The sequence below is a fragment of the Trichechus manatus genome, unplaced genomic scaffold (assembly GCF_000243295.1).
Source record: "Trichechus manatus latirostris isolate Lorelei unplaced genomic scaffold, TriManLat1.0 scaffold00110, whole genome shotgun sequence".
Taxonomy (NCBI): Eukaryota; Metazoa; Chordata; class Mammalia; order Sirenia; family Trichechidae; genus Trichechus; species Trichechus manatus.
In genome coordinates this window covers 5257426-5280357 of record NW_004444046.1, presented here as the reverse complement: position 1 = coordinate 5280357, position 22932 = coordinate 5257426, and the positions used below count along the sequence as shown (strand labels likewise).

General features: G+C 42.0%; 1 protein-coding gene across 1 annotated transcript in view; it reads left to right on the top strand.

Annotated features, from left to right (window-relative positions):
- Window positions 1-14: 14 nt before the first annotated feature.
- The window catches only part of SLC7A14 (solute carrier family 7 member 14), a 133212-nt gene continuing 110294 nt past the window's right edge, over window positions 15-22932 (top strand). The window contains exon 1 of the mRNA XM_004383461.1: window positions 15-166. The gene's annotated coding sequence lies outside the window, so the exon portion shown is untranslated. The remainder of the gene's footprint in view (window positions 167-22932) is intronic.

Here is a 22932-nt window from a genome sequence, read left to right as displayed (position 1 = left end):
GGGTTGGCCATCTGAATAATTGAGGAGCTGTTCAGCAGCAGCGGCTGCCTCCTGCCTTCCTTGGCCATCACCACCCCCATCGTAGCCGGAGAGACTGAGCCTGGCGCTGCAAGTGTGGACCGCCAGCCTCTGACCCGCAGCCTGCCCATCGCCTCCAACCCCTCCGGTGAGTGAACGGCCCCCTTCGCCGTAGTCTGTCCCTCTCTGCGCCCCCGGCGCCCAGCCGGACCCCCCAGACGGGGAAGATTGCTTCTCCCTAAATGAACCAGGGAGCTGAAGCCACGGGGAGGGGAGAAGCAGGAACATGGCGCGGAGGCTGAGGTCGCCCTCCAGGAAGGGGTCCCCTGGAAGAAGAAAAGAGCTGGGTGGGGGTCTCTCCGGATCTGGCCCGGAATGGGTCCTGGGCAGTGCCCGGGATAGGAGGGATGCAGAACTCCGACTCGCCGGAGCTGCCAGGCCGGGCTGGGGCACACGCAGCTCCTGCGCGGCCGGAGCGAGGGGCGGAAGAGGGAGCCGGGAGCAGCGTCCGGGCCGCCTGGGTCTCCGCAGACGCCGGGCCCATCTTTCCCTCCCCGCCCCGGCGCGCACCCTGCTCCGATAGCTCAATTCTCTGCCTCGGACTGAGCTCACGGAAAAGCAGAGACGCTTTTTCGGCCGCAGCCCGAGGGGAGAGCGGGAGTAACGTCTGCCCTTTTACCTGAGAGCAAACTCTTCAAAGAGACTCCAGCTGAGCCGGGCGCCCTGACCAGGCCGGCGCTCCCTGAGGGGTATCTGTCCCCAGAAAGGTGACACACCAGGGACAGCGAGGAGGACGTGCTCCTTGCCCAAAGGGGACAGCTCCAGAAAGAGGATTCTGACCCCCACTATTTCACCCCATCAAAGCCTCCTCTCTCCTCCCACTCCAAGCACATCTGTTTCCCACGAATTTAGAGGGCCTCGTTAGGCAGCATGTTCATTCGGGACGTAGCCCTCAACCTCTATCTCCCTCCTGAGTCACCCCACCTCTCCCCACCCAAATGTGTATTTTTTTTATTGCGACTGAAGAGTAAAATACAAGTCAATGACCAGAGGTGAGCAAGAAAGGCGGAGGAAAGACGCAGGCTGGAACAGCAAGGGCTCTCGCCCTTTTCGAGTACCCTGACCCCCCTACTTGTGAGAAGCTCGGTTCTTTGAGGTCTTGAGCTGCGAGGCTCAGAGGAACCGACTCTGGGAAAGGGATTCTTGGGCACAGGGTGAAAATCCACTTCCCAGCCCCCATAAGGGGTCGGAGAGAGCGCCAGGGGCAAGATAGGACCAGGCTGGAGCCTGGGCAGAAGATTCGACTATGGAGAGGGGCGCTGTCCGCAGTGCTGAAAGTTCTCCGAGGCTGGGAGCTCTTACTGGCGGGGAACTGTAGGCTCCTCGCTGTCCAGCATTCCCCTCGATCAAAAAACGCGTTAGAGCAACGTAAGAGGAGTCTGGTGGGGCAAGCGACCTACAGAGACCGGTAATAATGATCTGCCTTTCCTTGGTCTCTGCCTTCCCCCTTGGGGAGAACACTCCGCTTAGGAGAAACAAGGAACGAGTGTCACTCCTGGATTTGGCTTTGCTAACTTAGGGTGGGGACGAGGTAACGTGTGGTGCCTCCTATTTTTTCTGCCTGCGCAGTGAGTCTTCCTGTTGGTAGTGTTAAAAAGCCGTTAGGGGTGCTATTCTGATAAACACTTCTGTAGCTTTCAGGAACCAGAAAATTGTGAGGCTACACAAAGGGAGAGGCTCCTTAATGGAGAGACTGGGCTTTCTACTACTAGTTATGGCTTTTTCTCTCCTCAGCACCCTGCTCTCCCCATCCTACATGTTATATACATTCCTCTAAATATGGATCTCTAAGAAGTTCTGTGTGTTTATTTCTTTAACTTTTCCTTTATATTATGGGTAAAATGGGAAAAGGATTAAGCCAATTTGGGGAGGCCAAATTAAGAGAATATTTACTGAACAGCTACTATCTTCTAGGCAATATTATCTCATTTAAACTTCACAATAGCTGAAGTATCTCACAAATATGGAAACTGACGTTGGATATCTTGAATCCAGAGCTTAGATTCAAATTCAGGTGTGCTTAACTCCAAAGTCCTGGCTATTTTCATGCTCTCACTTTAGCATGAAGCTTTGGATAGATGTTATTGGGGAATATAGCAGGAGAATGTTAAAGGGGGAGGCCTGATTTTCTTTCATAAGCGTTACTCTCTTTTCCAACCCTTTTCTCTTTAAACTGTTCTCCCACCCACTGGCACTTACTCCCACCATTCCAACTGTTTCTATGCATGTTGCTTGAGACGCCACTATTCATGCAACTTGAGCTTCAGGATTACGGAAACTGGCTAGAGGACTAAACCAGCAGGCTTTCCTGAAAGAGCAGCAGGACTTCAGGGGTCTGGAAGGCTAGACCCTGCATGTGCTTTCATATTTAGAGTCATACTATCAAGTGTTAGGACTGGGATCACCTTAAAGATTGTTCAGCACCCTTATTTTACAAGAAACAGAATTTTGGGACCAAAAGATGGTCATCAGTCTAAGTCATGTGATTGAAGAGCTAGGATTAGAATCCAGTTGACTTGACTCCAGGGCCAATGCCCTTTCCACTACCTCTGTGGTGCCTCAAATGCTCTCCCATGCTGCCTTCTTTGATTTCCTTTGACAAGAACATCAGCTTCAGTGAAATATGTTCAGTATTACATAATAAGCACCTAAAATACAAGCAGTCCTCTTAACTACTTTTTCTTCCTGCTCTTTCCCCTTTATTCCTACCACTGCAATGTCACCTGACCCAGCACATTTGAGAAACATGACCCACCTTCCACAGTAAAAATTCTCCTTCCCTATGTAGCAATTTACAAGTGGGAGTGGCAATGTAGCACTTTTCAGCTTGCACTTACAGCGTCTATATTCCCTCTTCAATGGTCTGTTCCCAACAGAATAATTTTTCCAAAATTAGCGACTGTAAGCAGCCTCTTCATCTTCTTACTGAGACTTGGGAGAGGTCTTAAAAAAGATCTAGGCAGAAATAACTGATCATTATAAGTGCTAATATCTATCTAAGGGTGACCACATGCTAGGAACGAATTATGTTATTAAATCTTCACAATTCTGTCAAGTAGGTATTTTTATTAGAGACAGTCCTGGAGTTCTAGTTAACTAACATACAGCAGAACCCAAAGTTCATTTCTTCTCACTTCTCTTTCCAATCCATAGTAAAATCTCACATTCATTAACTGAATTTTTGTAAGCCTATCCCTAGTAATTGCATATGGGGGCAGTGGTGGTTCAGTGATAGAATTCTTGTCTTCCATTTGGGATTCCTGGGTAATACACCTTATGCACAGCCACCACCTGTCTGTCAGTGGAGGCTTGTGTGTTGCTATGATGCTAAACAGGTTTCAGCAGAGCTTCCAGACTAAGACAGCCCTATGGATCACAGTGGTTCAGTCCACAACTTTTCATGGGGATGGCAATCGATCACAGGGATGGTGCAGAACCAGGCGGCATTTGTTCAGTTGTGCGTGGGGTCACCATGAGTTGGGGGCCAACTCTAGAGCCACTAACAATAACAGTAATTGCATTGGCAAGGGGAAAATTTTTCTCTGTAAGTGGATTGTGCTCCAATATGGAGGGTTTAGAAATTCACATTTAATTAAAATAGCACTAGTATTCTCTTTTGTCTCTTATTTTTTTAACCACAACATATCCCCCATTTGTTATCCTTTTCTTAAAGATCCTATATACCTTTTCAATACCAACATTCTGCTTCAACCCCTTCTAGAACCAAGTAAGGCACAACACATAATTAACTACGTAACTTCTATCCTACTCTCATTGGGTAATCCTACAAGGATGCTGTTGCTGGAGTGCTCTTGGACCCTGAGAACCAAAATCTTAAACTGTCTAGAACTATTCTGTTTAATATGGTAACAACCTGCCACATGTGGCTGGTTAAATTTAAATTTTAATTAAAAATCCAGTACCTCAGTCACACTAACCACATTTCAAGTGCTCAACAACCATATGTGGCTAATGGCTACCTTATTGGACAGTACAGATATAAAACATTTCCATCATCACGGAAAGTTCTATTGGACAGCACTGCTTTAGAATGTCTAAAAACATTCTCATGGCAATCAAGGACTAGGAAACCGGAAGAAGGAAGGACTTGGGACTCTGCTTTGAAACTTCTGCCAAGAAGAGAGAAAAAGCCACTTGCTTCCAGCAGCCCCAAGATGCTCAGGATACTCAGGCTGACAAGGAGGGGCCATGTCTCACTGAAGAATACGAGATAGGGAGTTTGCTTCATGTGGATTCAGTTTTATTATAGAGTAAAATGTTTCATGAATTAAGCTTGCTGCTTTCCTGAATTCCAACTTAGAAATAACCTGAAAGTTCTTATTCAGAATTCAATTTCGTGTGTGTGTGTGTGTGTGTGTGTGTGTGTGTGTGTGTCTTGTCTTAGTAAGTATAATATGATGATCTCATTGGTAAAATGTTAATGGGAACTCTTGCCATACCTATCTCAAAGGGCTATTGTGAAACTCAGGTTGTAGGTGTATGAAAGTACTTTGTAAGCGGCATGATTGAATCTTTAATGGTTGATAATTTCATATAGGTATAGTATAGCCACTACACAAATAGGGTAGTTTAAGCTGAATGCATTTTTGAATGCTCTTAATTTCTAGTATGAATGTATTTTGCTTTTGTTGTTATTTATTTCATTTCAGTGGAATATTAAAGAAAAAACATTTGGTTATTAAGATTTATGGTTGGTCAGGTTCTGTTGATTGAAATACTGTGTATTGTTTGTGGTTTAGTTTATTTGGCCCTAAACATTTCCATCTTAGCACTAAAAAAAAAGAGATTGAAATTAGTGAATTCTCGATGGTTCGGAAGCAGCTCTTACCATTGGATTAGTAGTTTTAAATCAATTGCAATAATTATCCTATTATGGTAATAGGAGTCTGGAGATGAAAGAAAAAGCATTATGGATATTCCTTAGTATGAGTGGATGAGGGGAATGATTAAAAAAGAGCATTTTTACTATTTACTAATAAAAATGAGTTTCTTCCCACTTCATGAATCAGTGAAAAGAGAAATAATTCTTTCACACATTGCTTAACCTAAAATAAAACTGAGGGTAATTAATTTAATTCTTGAGATTGTATTAAGGATCCTGACCTTAAATAAGGAGTCTCTATACCCTCAGTTCACTGAAGTAAAATTAGTTGAGGTTATGAGTAAAGCCTTAAGCATCTAGCTAACGTTTACTCCCAAACCTAGCATCTCCTGCCTACTCCTGCACCTTCATCTGTGGTATTTATGCCTCAAGTAGGAGTGTTTTGTTTTGTTTGTATGTCTGGCTGGGTCAGGAAGTGAAACAAATGCACCCATGCCTTCTATTAATGGGTCAACATTTTGCTACACAAATGTTTTTCTCTCACAACACAAAGACTGACACGGTGCTCAGGCATTGTAGAGGAAGCTATTCCCTCAGAATATCCCAATTCTTAATTGTATTTATTATGGCTGTTATTCACCCTGAAAATCCAGTGAGATCATTTTTCTTTCCCTCTCTCTCTTTGGCAAAGCACCTGAGAAGTCAAGCGAACATAACCAAGGGCACAAGATTCTATCTCTGGTTCCAGGATCTCTGGCAGGTTATTTCCTTCCTAGGGCCCTAGTTTATGGGCCCTGGTTACAGGCACGGATGGTAACTTGTAAGATGCTCTGCCAGGGAAATAGCTGAGACATAATCTAAGCCCTGATGCTGGTCAAGCATGCCACTTTCATGCCTTTGTTGCACATGGAATTTTAGTATTTAAAAAAAAAAAAAAAAAAAAAAAACTACCTTTGAGCAACCTTGTAGGACAGAGTAAAACTGCCCCATGGAGTTTCCAAGGCTATAATCTTTACGGAAGAAGACTGCCAGTGTTTCAGACTGCCAGGAATTATATTACTGATGGGAAAATTAGTTAGGTGGTCAGATCCAGCCTCTAGTAGATTGAGCTGGCTTTAATAATAAACAGTTTTTGTTGGGAATCATGCTTATTCACTTCATTGACTTGTTTATATCTTGGAAGGGCCAGGATTTTGGAAGGGCGGAAATGCATTACTTTGGAGCGGAAAAGCATTACTTTGGAGCGGAAAAGTGTTGAATTTTCTCTATATTTGGCCTGAAGGGTTTCTTTGGTTTTATATCCCAGAAAATAAAGAGAGCTGATAATGTAGATTTGAAATACATACTTCTAGCATACAATCATCCATTCAATCAACAATGTAGTTGAGGAGTGTCCTATTTTGGCAAAGAAATGCAATGGTCAAGGGTGTTTGTAACTCCTATGGATGCTCAATAAATATTCATTGAATTCAGGCCATTGCTCCAGTCAGTTCATGCTATACACTTATCTAGCCAACGACCTCAATCAAGAAATGAATATTCCCTATGGCATTTTTTAAGGCAAATAAACCAGGAGACAAACACAGAACATCAAATCTTACCCTGCCAACTATACTCCTAGCCCCACTGGGGGCACAGGTGGTGATGGCCAAGACAACTTGCTCCTGAAAATTGTCTTGTTGCCTCCCCATTGGAACAAGGGTCTTGCATTTCATTGTGATCAGGCAATTTCATACACTTACAGTTTAAATGGAGTTGTGCGTTTGCCTTAGTTATCTAGTGCTGCTCTAACAGAAATTCCACAAGTGGATGACTTTAACAAAGAGAAATTTATTCTCTCACTGTCTAGTAGGCTACAAGTCCAAATTCAGGGCATCAGCTCCAGGGGAAGGCTTTCTCTCTCCACTGGCTCTGAAGGAAGGTCCTTCTCATCAATCTTCCCCTGGTCGAGGAGCTTCTCAGGCACAAGGACCCTGGGTCCAAAGGACACACTGTGCTCCTGGTGCTGCTTTCTTGGTGGTATAAAGTCCACATGTCTCCCTGCTCATTTCTCTTTTACGTCTCAAAAGAGATTGGCTTAAAACACAATCTAATCTTGTTAGATCTCATCAACATAACTGCCGCTAATCCATCTCATTAACATTATAATGATAGGATTTACAACACTGCCATGGATTGAATTGTGTCCCCCCAAAATATCTGTCAACTTGGCTGGGTCGTGATTCCCAGTACTGTAGGATTGTGTACCATTTTGTAAACCTGATGTGATTTCATTATGTGTTGTAAACTCTGTCACTATGATGAGGTTATACTGTAAGGTTTACAAGATTAGATAGCGTCTTAATCCAATCTCTTTTGAGATATAAAAGAGAAGCGAGCAGAGACACATGGGAACCTCATACCACCAAGAAAGCAGTGCCGGGAGCAGAGTGCATCCTTTGGACCTGAGGTTCCTGCGCTGAGATGCTTCCAGACCAAAGGAAGACTGATGCATCACAAGCACCTTCCTCCAGAGCCGACAGAGAAAGCTGATGCCCTGAATTTGGACTTGTAGCCCACTGGACTGTGAGAGAATAAACTTCTCTTTGTTAAAGCCATCCACTTGTGGTATTTCTGTTACAGCAGCACTAGATGACTAAAATAAAAGAAAATCACATCAGATGACAAAATGGTGGACAGTCACACAAAACTGGGACTCATGGTATAGCCAAATTGATACACATATTTTTGGGGGACACATTTTAATTCATGACAGTGTTATTTTCCATTTTCATGTTAAAGAGATACTTGTTATTTCCTTGAAAAGGTGAGCATTTGGTTGACTTCCACACTTGTGGCAGGCAATTGCTATTGTTCCTAAATTCAGAAGGAGATTATCTTAGAATGAAAGCACATACAGGCAGTCCCCAGGTTACAAACGACATCCCTTCCTAAATCTGTCTTTAAGTCTAATTTGTAGGTAAGTCAGAACAGGTACATACAGTTCTTATTCAGCATCAGTTAGTCAAATGTTTGTCTTAGTATATATTTTTTACCTTTCTATGCATATAAAACATTTAAGAAACACTTCCAAACCACGCAGTGTTTTCATGAGCGTCACAAAGTAGAGTGTGTGTACAAACCATTGTATTTAACTCATTATGGCAGTCTTTTCTTAAGTACAAGTTGTTAGTAAATCGGAGGTTCAAAACCCAGGAACTGCCTGTATATTAATTAGAGGAGAACTGGTGACATCACAATCTGACAACTCACAGAATATTATCCCCTTTCAGGACTAACTGGGCGTCCCTTTAAGAGTTTTAGCTGGTGATTACCGACAAAAATGAAAGAAAAACAGATCATTCTATTCTAGCAGGTCAATAAGTAAAAGCCTGGAATTAACTGATTCTCATTTGCCAAAGGCAAAATATTCCAACTGTCCTACAAATGAGCAAGCTGGTTTCCATGGCCTGTTCATTTTTTAAAATTGTGTTTTGTTTATTTTTAAAATAATCAGTAATTGTTAAAAAAAATTGCACCCAGGTGCTTGAACATTCTACTGGTAAAATGGACTTCATAACTGGAAAGACTTTAACTGTTCATTAGGGATTATATTTATACAAAATATTATGCCAATATTTTGAAACAATCATATAACCCAACTCTCTCATTTCGCAAACAGAGAAATTGAGGCTGAGAACAGTCACTCAAAGTAATGACAGAAGCAAAATTAAGACCCAAGACGGTTTCCTCCCTCTCAGTCCACTGCTCTTTGCATCTGTAAATATCATGCATCTTTTCATTAGTCATGAAAATCTGGAAGGACATGAGTAACTAGAAAGCGTATCTCTGCTGTTCAGTCAATGAGTTTAGCTTCTTCTACCAAGCTCTCACCAGAGCTGCTAGCAGTTGGAAAGTGGACATACCTGGATTCCAGATTATTTCCTTTTGTACCCCAGATGAAAGAATCACTGGTTAAAGATAGTCAATTGGTAGCAATTTCTTGGCTAGAGCTCTGAGCCTGAAGAAAAGGATTAAGAATCTAGAACTACTTTCTCCTGTTGCAAGAGCTTGGGCAAAGTTTTAATTCCTGTTGCCTTCATCATCCTCTTCACTAAAATAGAGGTTTGGATTAAACAGTGTTCCAGGTTCTGCAAACTGAAACATTTGATGATTCTACGAAACGGGAGCAAGGGCTTGAATAATCCATATTCTGCACCATTTATTCCAAATAATTCAAAATAAACCAAGATTTTTAATTTTGAAATTATTACTCATTGGATATTCTGACATTTCACGTTAGTACTTCACTCAGTAGCAATAACGTAATAACAATAATAATGATGATGATAGTTAATACATATTTATTTATTCACAGTTACTATGATCCTGTGAGGTTGGTAATGTTATTATCCCTATTTTACAGATCAGAAACTTGGATCCCAAAGTTGTTAATAACTTTCCCAAAGAAATACACCTATCAAGTTTTTACTCTTAACCACCATGCAATACTGCCTATTTGAAAACCATGAATCTCTAACATAACTGATGTGCATTTGTAGGTACCTTCTTGGGGAATTTCCATTTTACCTCCATTTTCTGGCTAGAAGAGTGATCAACGGAGTGAAAAGGACCTTAGGTCATTGGTTCTGGTGAAGCTATATAGGGGTGTGCATTGTCTTCCAGCAAGATGGCTCTTGGGTCTTTGCAATTGATGCCACTAATCAATTGGTTCAGTGTTTCAGCATTCAGTATTGGTGCTCTGCAGGCTCCCAAATGCAGTGAGGACCACTCTGCTGCCTTTTTCAAGAAAGTGTAGCCAGGCAGCATTGCCAGAAATAGATGCATGCTGGTTTAGGATCTAGTATCTTTTAGGGCTACAAAAGTCAGCCTACCACATCTTCACTGTCCTGTGGAATCTTCTGTTTCTAGCTCCAGGATTTTGACAGTGAGTGACAATCTAGAGAGTTTTTAAGGCAAAGAGAGAAAAAGAAATTCCAAAGTGCCATTTCCTGATAGTGGGCTTGGGTCAAGGGTAAGACTAAAACTCAAAATCATATTGTGAAATGCATTTTCTTCTCATTAAACCTTACACTAAATTAGTCATGAATACAATACACCACAGTATCCATCTATTTCACTGCAGATTTTAATGTGTGCTAAATCTGCTAATGGGCATCCTGGACTCATTTTAATCTAGCACTCAATATAGCATGTCTAATCATCTGAGAATGCTCTGAAAGCAGCCAAATGCATAATTTTTTTTTTTAAATCTTTATCCCTAGTTTCTGGCTTGGTACACAAGCCACATATCCCATCAACACTAAAGCCAATTATAGAATGCATGACTCTACTCCTCCCTCTCTGGTTTCCTAGATACTTTTTGGGGAGTGGAATGGTCTAGAAGTCAGAAAACCTGGTTTCCAATCTCACCTTTGAAATGTACTGACTGTGAGACTGAGCCAGCACCACTGAACTTCTTCAAGACTCAGTTTCTTTTTTTTTTTTTTTAATTGTACCTTAGATGAAGGTTTACAGAACAAATAGCTTCTCATTAAACAGTTAGTACACATATTGTTTTATGACAATGGTTAACAACCCCACGACATGTCAACACTGTCTCTTCTCAACCTTGGGTTCCCTATTACCAGCTTTCCTGTCCCCTCCTGCCTTCTAGTCCTTGTCCTTGGACTGTCGTGCCCCATTAGTCTCGTTTCGTTTAATGGGGCTGTCTAATCTTTGGCTGAAGGGGGAACCTCAGGAGTGACTTCATTACTGAGCTAAACAGGTGTCCGGGGGCCATACTCTCGGGGTTTCTCCAGTCTCTGTCAGGAAGACTCTGTTTCTTTATCTTTATAATGGGGGTAACAGAATCTCCCTTCATATCACAAGAAGGACCAATGAGATAACATTTGTTAAAGCTCCTTGTGAATCATAAAACCCATTACCGTCGAGTCAATTCTGACTCATAACAATCCTATAGGACAGAGCAGAACTGCTCCATAGGGCTTTCAAGGCTATAAATCTTTATGGAAGCAGACTGCCACATCTTTCTCCCTCGGAGCTGCTGGTGGGTTCAAACTGCCAACCATTTGGTTAGCAGTCAAGCATTTAACCACTGCACCACCAGGGCTCCTTTTATAAATCATAAGTCCATACAAAGGAAAGGATGTTTTCCATTCTTCCAGTTCTTCTCAGTCAAAAATAACCCTCAGATTGCTTATGCCCAGTCATGAATCCTGGTGGCACAGTGGTTAAGAGCTAGAATGCTAACCAAAATGTCAGCAGTTTGAATCCACCAGCTGCTCCTTGGAAACCCTATGGGGCAGTTCTACTCTGTCCTATAGGGTTGCTATGAGTCGAAATCGACTCGACGGCAATGGGTAGCTAGAGTCCGGAATCAGGATTGACAGCTAAATCAAAGTCTTTAGGGTTAAGAAGATCTTGGATAAGTCTTGCATGTCTGGAAAATGGCATTTACAATATAGGAGACCTCTTGGTTTTTTTCTGTAACTTAATTGTTGTCAACGTGGGGCAATACCATCTTATTAAGGGGCATTTTTTTTATTGTCACAGACCCTGGGGGGAAGGGGCAATGTTACTACTGACTTTTGGTGGACTAGGATCAGGAATGCTAAATATCCTGCACTAGATAGGACAATCCTGCACAATAAAAATATCCTACCCAAAATGCCAATAGCACTACTCCTCCACTGAGAAATACTGCTCTAAGTAATGTGCTGTTCATGGTGCCTAAGTTCTCAATTGATGCAAACCTAAAAAGCCCAAACCCATCACCACCGAGTCAATTCCGACTCATAGCGACCCTATAGGACAGAGTAGAACTGCCCCATAGGGTTTCCAACATTTTGGTTAGCAGCCGAGTGTAAAACCACTGTGCCACCAGGGCCCCTCTTCAACTGATACAGACAGAGAGAATTTACTTTTGGTCTCTTCCCCAAGTGAAATCCAGCCATGTTCATGTAAAGGCTACAGTAGCTCAGAAGCATTACTAGTCTTCCAATAATTTTATCGAAAAGGAAAAAAATGGGGTCAGAAATCCATGGTTTTCAAACTGATCCTCAGGAGCTTCTACAAGCCGCCCCCTCCAACTTTAGCTGGAGCAAGGAGTCCTAATAAGTTAATATGCTCATAATGTGAGGCCTGGCCTAAAGACTGGCATTTGGGGGCCCCGAATCAGTGGATTATGATTCTGAAATCCACCATCTTTGCAGTTCATTCAAGAAGCATTGTGTTATATACCCTTACTCTGTGACAAGAATGGGTCTAGGCACTGTGCTCAAGTCACCAACAATCCAACAGTTGGACAGATGTAAATTCTGCTAGGTATGTACACAATGTGACACATACTGTAGCAGTGTTATGAAGGAGCCACATAAGAGTGACCCGGGAACAATTCACCTCCACAGAGAAAACGACAATTAAACTGTACCTTGGACAGTACGTGTCTTAGTTATCTAGTGCTGCCGTAACAGAAATACCACAAGTGGATGGTTTTAACGAAGAGAAGTTTATTTCCTCACAGTCAAAGTGTCAGCTCCAAGGGAAGTCTTTCTCTCTCTGTCGGTCTTCTCATCAGTGTTCCCCCAGACTAGGAGCTTCTCCGCGCAGGGACCCCTGTCCAAAGGACGCGCTCTGCTCCTGGCACTGCTTTCTTGATGGTATGAGGTCCCCCTGTCTCTCTGCTCACTTCTGTCTTTTATATCTCAAGAGATTGCCTCAGGACACAATCCAGTCTTGTAGATCAGGTCCTGCCTTACTAACACAACTGCCACCCATCCTCCCTCACTAACATCATAGAGGCAGGTTTACAACATACAGGAAAATCACACAGTACCAGGAATCATGGCCTAGCCAAATTGATACACACATTTTTGGGGGGACATAATTCAAACCACGACAGTATGTAATTATTTTCCCAGGTGGTAAATGAAAGGGAAGACTATTCTAGAAAGGGAACAGCATAAGCAAAGGCTGGAAGTGCAAACAGAAATGGCTTGTGTGCAGACTGATAGGATTAGATAGAGGCTTGGCTGGAAATGGTGGGAGGCTATATTGGGAGGACGCTAAAGAGCCTTGAATGCAGCTGGGGGGATGTATTTATCCTTTGAACCGGTATTTTAGGAATATCACTGAATTCATGACCGGTTCGTGGCAGACCCCAGAATCATTGAGTCAAATCTTACAGCTAGAAGGGAGCTCAGAAATCATCTCAGCCTTCTCCTTTCCCTATGTTTTACAGTGAAGTAATTAAAACTCAGAGAAGTTAAGTGACTTGCCTAAGGTCAGCCAACAAATTAGTGGCAGTGCAAGGACACTTTGCCCTCCTCTGTGCTGCATTCATAAATTTTATTCAGTGTTTGAGCATAATTCAATATACCATGTAGTGTGATTATTAAGTATTTATGAAGTTCTCAAGTTTTCCACTGCTCACTGTTAAGATGTAGTTCCTTCATTACAACCAAGCGATAGATAAGATCGTGGGCTGCTTCTACACGAGAGCATTCCTTTCAGAAATGCAGACAAGCACCATACCCAACACGTGGGCATGACATCTTCCCCGGCCCACCCCCACCCCCATTCACCCTCCCTTGCCTCCTCTCTTCAAACTGCCAGAGATTATAGAGGCACCGCCTGAACAGAAGCCATTTAATCTCTGGTAGTTCTGTAAATAATATGCTGTTCATGCTTGCATATAAATGATCACAGCCTCTCTATTTTCTAGATGAGGGAGCCTTCAGAAAGATGAAGCTGCCTGTGCACAGAGCACATCAGAAATAGGATTTCAGATTCTAGAGCACCAGCCCTCTTTGTAATAGGGTTGAATTTTTCACCCATCTGCAAGCTCCTAATTATCCAGGCTTATGATCTTAAATTTCACCTCATAGTCAAGTTAGTTTGTGCACATTTAGGTTTCTGAGGCCATGACTGCTTGCTTGTCATTCTCTCCGGCCACCTTTCCTCCCTTGCTCTGCTCTGTGCCGCATTCGTCCAATCCAATCCGATATACATGCAATAGACATCACTTAAAATAATCCACTCATTTTACAAAGTGGAAATTGATACCCAGAGCGGTAAAGCCAATTGCCCAAGGTTGCACAGCTAAAAGCAGAATTGTGACTAGATCTCCCGATACCCAGTCCAGTGCTTTTCCCTGGACACAAAGCTGCTGCTTCCCAGGGGTAAATAACATGTCATTTTCCCACCTTAAACACACCCCTTCATTGCATAACCCCATAACAATGGATGGAAACAACTGACTGCATTCTGCTCAGAGGTTCATTCCAGGGCTTGAGCGTCCACAACATGTTATCTCCCATTTCTTGGTCCATCTAACATATTAAGAAGCTGGTATGGAGGAGTGTAATACACTTTGTAGTCCAGAGGATATATAAGATCAATGGCCATTGCTCAAGCAGAGATCAGCACAGAAAAGAGTGTGCCCAAGGAGAAAGAGGACAGACTCCACGGCTCCCATCATTTGAGAATAAAGCTCATCCCAAGTTTACTATAAGTGGCTTCATAATCCCAGAGACCAGACAATTAAATATTTGGATGGATTTAAGCAAGATTGAGCATAGCTAAGAAAGTGAAAAATGGTTTCAGAGTTTGCAGATCATTTCTGCTTCAGAGGCAAGGTGTTGTGCCTGAATTGATCAGTGTGATGCATTTTATTTAGAGTAGACAAAATTTACAGTGACAGGAGATTTTTTTTCCTAAATAAAATGAATGGAACTTAAATTTTCTGTTTTAATTACTTCTGACAAATTGTTTTAAGACAAAATAGGTGGTGGTGCAATAAAGATTATATTGAAAAGAGAAGCAGGGAAGGAGGAGAAAAAAACCCAAGAACTACCTTCTTAGGCAGGGAAGCGGCATGATTGCCTCACAGTGTGAGCAGGATTATTCAGTATGGAAACTTGATTTTCTCAGTTATACTACGAATGATCTAGCTCTGCAGAACTAAGCCATGCTTCCCAACTCCCAGGAGACTGATACGTAAACCAGACGCCAATATAACCACATACAATGTGAGAATGCTTATATGTTTCACCCAAGGCTACACTCCCTAGCATTAGGATACCAAGAAAGCCAAATGAGTGATCAAAGATAACCCATGGGGCATAAATCAGGGTTACTGGAGTTGGACAGACAGTCTCGTGCGGTGTGCCATCTAGGCTGTGATAGAGACTAGAGAATTCTCCCAATTCTCACCCAAAACACCTTTCAGGTTACTCGAATAGTTGTGCCATTCAAATAGAGGCTCTTGATCCTCTTTCCCTCCCAACAAAAACCAAACAAACCAACCCATTGCAGTCAGGTCATAGTGACCCTCTTTCCCTAGTGGAAGAGAAACCTTGCCAAATTCTTTCAGTAGTTGATGGAGACTTTATCTCCCATCTTCTATTAGAAGCTACATCAGACATGTAACTACTGAACCTATATCCCATCTTACATTAGTTATATGTCAGTCTCCTCTAGGGAGTTCTGGTAGATGGCCTGGTTTAACCACCGATTATGAATAAACCATCCCAGAGAGGTTGGGTTGTTTCTGTAAGGAGGAACTCTTCTTGTACTTTGTGCTGATTCTGTTTATTCCACTTCAGAGGGTACCATGATCTGACCTTGCTCTGAGTGCACCTGTGTCTAGCTTATCCTTGTCAGTAATCTCCATGTGGGAACCCTGACATTTGAAAACGCATCTGTTACTCATTCTCAATACAGACAACATCCATGAGGTGACTGTGACTCATCTACAAAATGCCAACTCGAAACTGTTTCTAAAAAATCAAGACAACATTGTTGTCTCTAAAAGAGGCCAAACAACCATTTTCCTTGTCCTTTTTTCCCCTTGAACTGACTAGTTACCCTGGCTCTAAGGAGGCACAGACTACACAGCCAGTTTGGAATTCACTTTAAGTTCTTTCCCAGTCACATAGACTTTGACACACTTCATATTCCCACAACAGAATACAGAGAAAAAATATGTGAATGGGTATAGTCTGTCATGCCAGAAATAAATTCCTAATACAGATGACTAAAATATGCCACTCTAGAACATAACTGTCAAAACAGAGACAAAACTTCCATGTTTCAATACTGTCTTCAGGACTAGCCTGTGTTCTTCCTTCCTGCCCCAAACTCTGTTCCAAACTACAGTGACAAATAAATACTATGGCTGGTGCCATCACAGTACATTAAGAATCTAAGGAGAACTTGCCATTTGAGCAATATGAGGTCGACTCTTCACACGTATGATCTCAATATGGCAAGTTATCGAGCATTCTTCTTAAAGTCATGGATAATTAGATAGCTATATAATAATACTTCTGAAAGTAATAACAATAGCTCACATTTACTCACTTAATCCTATAACCCATTGCCATCGAGTCAATTCCGACTCATAGCGACCCTATAGGACACAGTAGCACTGCCCCATAGGGTTTCCAAGGAGCAACTGGTGGATTCCAACTGCTGACCTTTCGGTTAGCAGCCATAGCTCTTAACCACTGTGCCACCAGGGCTCCATATCCTATAAAGTAGGTATTATTATCCTCCTTTTACAGATGAAGATTATAGAAGTTGAATGACTTACCCAAGGTCTCATAGCCAGGAAGTGGTAGGGTCAAGATTTAAATACTAAGCCATCTAATACCAAAGTCCTCCCCTTCCTGCTTATGCACATTTGAAAAGATCTCTCAGGAATATACCAATCCTAATGTACTTTACATGAGTGGATGGATGATAAGAATGGCTTTGCAGGTCTACCTTCACGGGCTTAGAAAAGGATTAGATCTAGAGATCCAAAAACTTGGTGTGGGGCTTTGGACAAGTCATACCTTTTCTAGGCCTCAGTTGCTCCATCTAAGAAAGGGAGAAATATTGGCTCTTTACTCATTTAGTTATTCATTTATTCAACAAAAATGCTAGGAACTGATGCTATAATGGGGAAAAAACACAGACTAGGAACTACCAACAGGAACCACTACACTGAAATTACTGTTGATATAAAATCAATATCAAGTCCCAATTATCTAGGGCACTTGGAGGATTATATTCAATTGGAGGATTGTAGTTGCTTTTGTTTAATTTTTTTTAATCAGTGAAGTTATTCCAATTCCTTTCATATATCTGTTGAATAAACAAAATTACAGGCCCAACTGACCCACATAATTCAAGTCACCACTTAAGATAGCAAAGGCCTGAATGCTCAAGGTTCCCATGAGTGGTTGTGGAAGACACATTTCTTCCAAAGTGTCAGCAATATACACTACATATCTTGACTTAAAACAAATTAATATTCTAGAAATTCAGTATGTATTTCACTTGCCTATAGGAATTATTTCCTTAACGGCAAAAGCTGAGACTGGTTAATTATTCCAGAGCAGTAACACAGCACAGCAAGACTAATACGCTGTAAGGGAGAACTGGTAGCAGAAGGATGTTGATTAAGCAAACTAAACAGAATGGAAGATTTGAATGAAAGGGAAGTAATTTGAAAAGTCATTTTGTTCAGTTTAAGAGAATCCTAAATTTTAATCTTGCTGACGGAGTGGAGTATATATACTAAGAAGATGTTCAGTGCGTGAGTGAAAAAGAAAATTAAGTAACAAAAAAATTTTAAGAAGGAAAGAAGTTACATTCTTTTTCAAGCACTTTGCTTTAAAAAGGAAAGTTGAAGTTGGGGGTGGGGCATGAGGGCATTTGCTGGGCAGTGAAATGTGAAGCTGTATCTCATTCCTGCATCAAAGATTGGGAGTGAGATAAGATGCCCATCTCACACACAAATAAACAATTGGCTTTGTCTCAGCTCTAAATCATCCAATTTGTCCCCAGTCTTCAGAAGTCACTTTCAAGAGTCATCATCGTGATGCCATTAACTAATGGATCCCAACTGGACCAAGCCTAAAGGTCTAACTTATATACAGACACCCATTTGGACTTTTTAGGTGATTTTCTACTTTTAAGAGGCATCAAGCCTTTCCTACAGTCATTAGAAAATGAAATCTGCCAGCCTAGTCTCACAACTCAGCTTGTATGTAGGACCAATTTCTAGTTAAAACATAGGCTATTACTGGTTTTAAATGGAATGTTTAAGGCATAACTGATGATAGGACTGCATCATATCACTTGGGGTGGTCCATGTAAACCTTGCTTTAAATGCCATAGCAAAGATCTGAAGATCGGTTTGTTTGTTTTTTTTTTTAAATGAAGTATAAGGTGATCCTAATCAAAATTGATCTGGGGCCCAGTTCAACTGCTTGCAGTTTTCATTACAAGCTCAATGGATATAAAATAAGTGAAACTCATCTCCCCTGGAGCTTGAATGCTGAGCTAAGGAGATTAGGCTTTGTTTAAACCATGGTCAGTGAGAGCCAGCAAAGATTTCAGAGCAGAGGAGTTGTGACCAGAAGAGTAACAAGAAGTTCTGGCAACAGTAATGAGTAGGATGGATCAGGCAAAGAGAGAGAGCAGAACGTTAAGTTAGGAGGTTAAGCTGTGAAAATTGTGCAAGGAAAACAGCATTTCATAGCTGTAGAATCAGGACCACGGTTGTTATTTCTTGACTTATGTCAAACCACGTTGCCCAAACCTTGTTTGAGATGGCCTCTTCTGGGGCACAAGTCTAGGACTGGGGAGAGAGAGCATGTCTTTTCTCCTTGGCATCACACCTGACTTCAGTGGGAACCCCCTTGCACTCCCAGCTGGCAGAAGCCACTCAACTTGTGGTGGAATGATTTGTGGAGACGGGAAGAGGTGCAGAGAAGGGGGAAATTCAGATGAGCTTTGCATGTCTGGAACCAACACGAGACCAAGAACATACCATGGAGAACTGGTACTCAGGATGGTGGTTTCCGCTCAGCCCCTATTCCGCTGTCTCACCTCACACAAGTCCCTTCGCTTCTCTGAAGTCCCTGGGTGGTACAAACAGTTAACACTGTAGGACATTAACCTAAAAGTTGGAGGTTCGAGTCTACCCATAGGTGCCTTGGAAGAACGGCCTGGTGATCTACTTCCAAAAAACCAGCCATTGAATACCTTAAGGAGTATAGTTCTTCTCTGACACACATGAGGTCGCATGAGTCAGGGTCAGCTCGACAGCAACTAGTTTACTGGTCTTTGGTCCTGAGTTTCCTCAACTGTAAGAGAGAAGAGCAAGCACAGATGATTGCCACGGTTCTTTCTAACTGGAAAATTTACATTAGCAGCATGTTATTAATTTAAAGATGCATTTCATGGATCATATTCAATTCAGTTCCAGGATGGACCACTGTACAGAATGCCAAAGCTCCTGAGAGTTTGCTTTCTTCATTTTATTTTTCTGCCCTCCATTTCTTGTGTTTTTCCATTACTTTCTGATGCAGTATTTTCCCCTTCTTGCTTTTTTTTTTTTTTCCCTTCATTTTTCTCATGACAGCAGGGAAGAGCCTGCTTCAATAGGAAAAGAAGCTGAGGTCATCTGTTTATCCAAGGCCAAACCAGCCAGTTCTTTCTCACACTGTTGTAGTGACCCTCATCCCTACACCAGCAAGCAGGAGAAGTTGAACTCAGTCTCCTTTCTGACTTACTATATTTTTTATCACATCTTTTCTCTGCCAAGCTTCAGGCTCCCAGATGTTCTAGGCAACACTTTCTCTCACCGCCTGCAGGCCAAGCAAGGTTACTGTTGTCACCCCCTTTTCCTAGGAAAAGTAATGAAGAAGAGAGGTGACTGGCACTAGTCTTGCTCTAGGTTAGTTTGAAAATAACCACCATTCACACGCACATGTACACCCACAGCCCCTAGCCTCCTATCTGCTACTGCCTCTGTTTGAGCTTGGTCTGCTCAAATCCAGCAGTTCAGCAGAGCCGTGACAGCTTCACACCCAAGGAATGGACCAAGACCCTGAGTGGGTCACTTATCTTCTCATCCCCTGAGCTAGTATTGCATTCGAGAACCATCATTTCTTTGCCTTGCTCATCTCAGCTGGTGCTGAGCTCAGATAGTATCTCCCCTACCGTGCAACCCTACTCCACCCCCAACCTCAGCACAAGGCTTCTGACCACTCCTTGGTTCTCTCACCCCCTATGCCAGCCTTGTTCTCTCTCTTTTGAGACAACTGAAGTTGCCCGTGAGATGCTGAGTGAAGAACACAGAACTATTTTTTCCTGTCCTCAGTGTCTAAGGAGGTTGAGATTCCCTCCTAACAATCCAGGGTTTTGCAAAGATACCCAGATTATTGGGTTTCTAGAAATCTTGCTAGGAGCCCTGGCAGTGCAGTGGTTAAAGCACTTGACTGCTAACTGAAAGGTTGGCGGTTCAAAACCACCAGTGGTTCTGCCGAAGAAAGATGTAGCAGTCTGCTTCCGTAAAGATTTACAGCCTTGGAAAACCTATGGGGTCGCTATGAGTTAAGAGCTAACTCAATGACAGTGGATTTGGTTGTTGTTGTTGTTGGTTTTACAAATCTTTACGAAGTAAAACACTTGATTCCCAAGAAAGGCCTATCGGGACCTTGAACCTACATATACTCCAAAGCTAGAAAAATGAAGAAACGACTTGGTTGCCAGACAAGTGCCAAATTAAGTGCAAGTGGCTATTAAAAATAGTTGGTGTCCACCCATCATCTGGAGTAATAACGATACCTTGTTTTTTAATCTAGCATGTACCAGGCAGTTCACATACACGTACACTAATTAGGATGATACCCCTACAAGTTGGGCATGATTCTTCCCATCTTTACATGAGGAAACTGAGGCTCAGGAGAACAGTAAACTTGTAAAAGGTAGAGCATAGACTCAAACACAGATCTGTCTAACTTCGGGCTTTGTGGAAGGCTACATTCCCCTGCAAAAGGATAAACTGTTAAAATTTAAACTTCATAATAAAATAAAGCCCAAATCAGTGAGCCAGAGACAGATCCTTGGGTCCTGGGACTATGGCCTCCAACTAGCAGTGTGACCCTGAGCACATCCTATGGGTTTCATTCAGTTTCCTTCTCTATGAAATGAGGGTGTTGGATCCAATTATTTCTTCCAGCTCCAGCACCTGAGACTGTTTTCTGGTCCCTGCATGTCTCCTCCACGGGGGCCAGCAGCTAAAATCTTGCCTCAGCACAACAGATCTTAACAACAGGAAGTGCCACTTCAAAGGCTCTGGGAATGACTCAGAAAAGAATTCTGCTTTCCAGCGAGAAGCCTCTAATTTCTATGACTACAATTACCCACTGGTCAGTGGCTGGCTTAGGTAACACTCACCGCTGTTTATTCTGCCACCACTCCACAGCTCTCTCTGACAACACTGGAGAGAGGATCTGTGCTCAATATTTGTCACCCACATGTTTAAAGGGATAGTGACTCAAAAATTAAATGGAGAGAAAAGAGAATTATTACAAACCCACACATACCTTTCATAAGAAAATTCATCACAAGAGCAGGTTAAAGGTAGATAGAGCTGGTATGATTTCTTGACAAGGAGTCTTCATTTAATAAAATGAATCACCAGGGTTCTTACCAATAGTGTATGCTTACAGTACATCAAAGACTGAACTTGATAGAGATTAGATACTCAATCTAATGTATTTAGAATCAATGATGACTGAATGCAGATCACAAACAAAGAGGGAACAAGTGTTACTTATCGTGAAAGTACGATATTCTGTTTGCAAAGTTTACACACACCCCGAGGACTGATGTTTGTGGAACTGACATAAGTACATCTTTGGTGTGGCAGGAGACCTTCAGTATGGTATGCACAAGGGGAGAAGGGAGGGATATGGAGGCAGAAGGTGAGAGAGCCACACTTCTTCTTAGGAAGGCATCATGGTTGCAAATATTGCATTGACGTGAGAAAAAACAAAAACTAGAAAGGTGTTAGTAGAAGAGAAAATGGTATTTGATGTAGTTCTAATGGCTAAGGAACTAAAAACGAAGCTTTGTCTAAGCCATCTACAATATCAATAGGGTCCCTTTGGTCAATATGTTGCCATGAGTCAGAATCAACTTGATGGCAACTGGTTTGATTTTCTGGTTTGGTCAGCATGTTAACTATTAAAAGGAGTTTGATAAGTGAAAACAATATTTCTTTTAGCAAGGCCAGTGGCCAGACAATGCCAAGATAAAGACTGTTTCCACGGGGAACTCAGGAAATTTTGTTACTGTCCCTATGGTTTACCATGTCCTGGTCCATTAACACCAGCACATTAACATCAAAAACACCCATGGATAGCTTTTCAAAATTTATACCATTTTTCCACATGGCATTTCTCATTTAATTCGTGTCATAACCCTGTGGGGTAAACAGGACAAATATACTACCTCCATTATATAGACAAAGAAACTGAGGTTCAGAAAGGTAGAATGATTTTTATGAAGACACATAATTTTTCTACGACACAGATTTCTAAAGCCTGGATTTCTGACTCCTTGTCCAATGCTCTCTCCATGAAAATCTAATAAGAGCTGGGGCTTCTGGCACCCCCAACTACATCAAAGTGGAAAACAGCTTATATATTTTATATGAAGACACACACACAGAGAAATTGCCAGACTGGGGAATTGTGCCCTTTTTTGTTTGTTTGTTTTAATGTTGTCATCTTTTACATATTGAAGTCTCTGTTTCCCTGCTTTTACTGTTTTAGCTTTGATTTATTTTTGTGACTTCCCTATCTGGGTTTATAGCTGGTTTCTCTGTCCTGTATTCTAGTCTTGGGTTGTTATCTGATGTTATTCATTTTTTGACTGGAGGACTCCCTCTAGTATTTCTTGCAGTTTTGGTTTGGTTTTTGCAAATACCCTAAACTTCTGTTTATCTGGAAATGCCCTAATTTCGCCATCATATTTGAGAGACAGTTTTGCTGGATATATAATTCTTGGCTGGCAATTTTCTTCCTTCAAGGCTTTATATACGTCATCCCATTGCCTTCTTGCCTGCACAGTTTCTGCTGTGTAGTCCGAGCTTAGTCTTATTGACTCTCCTTTGTAGATGACTTTTCGTTTACCCCAGCTGCTCTTAAAATTCTACCTTTGGT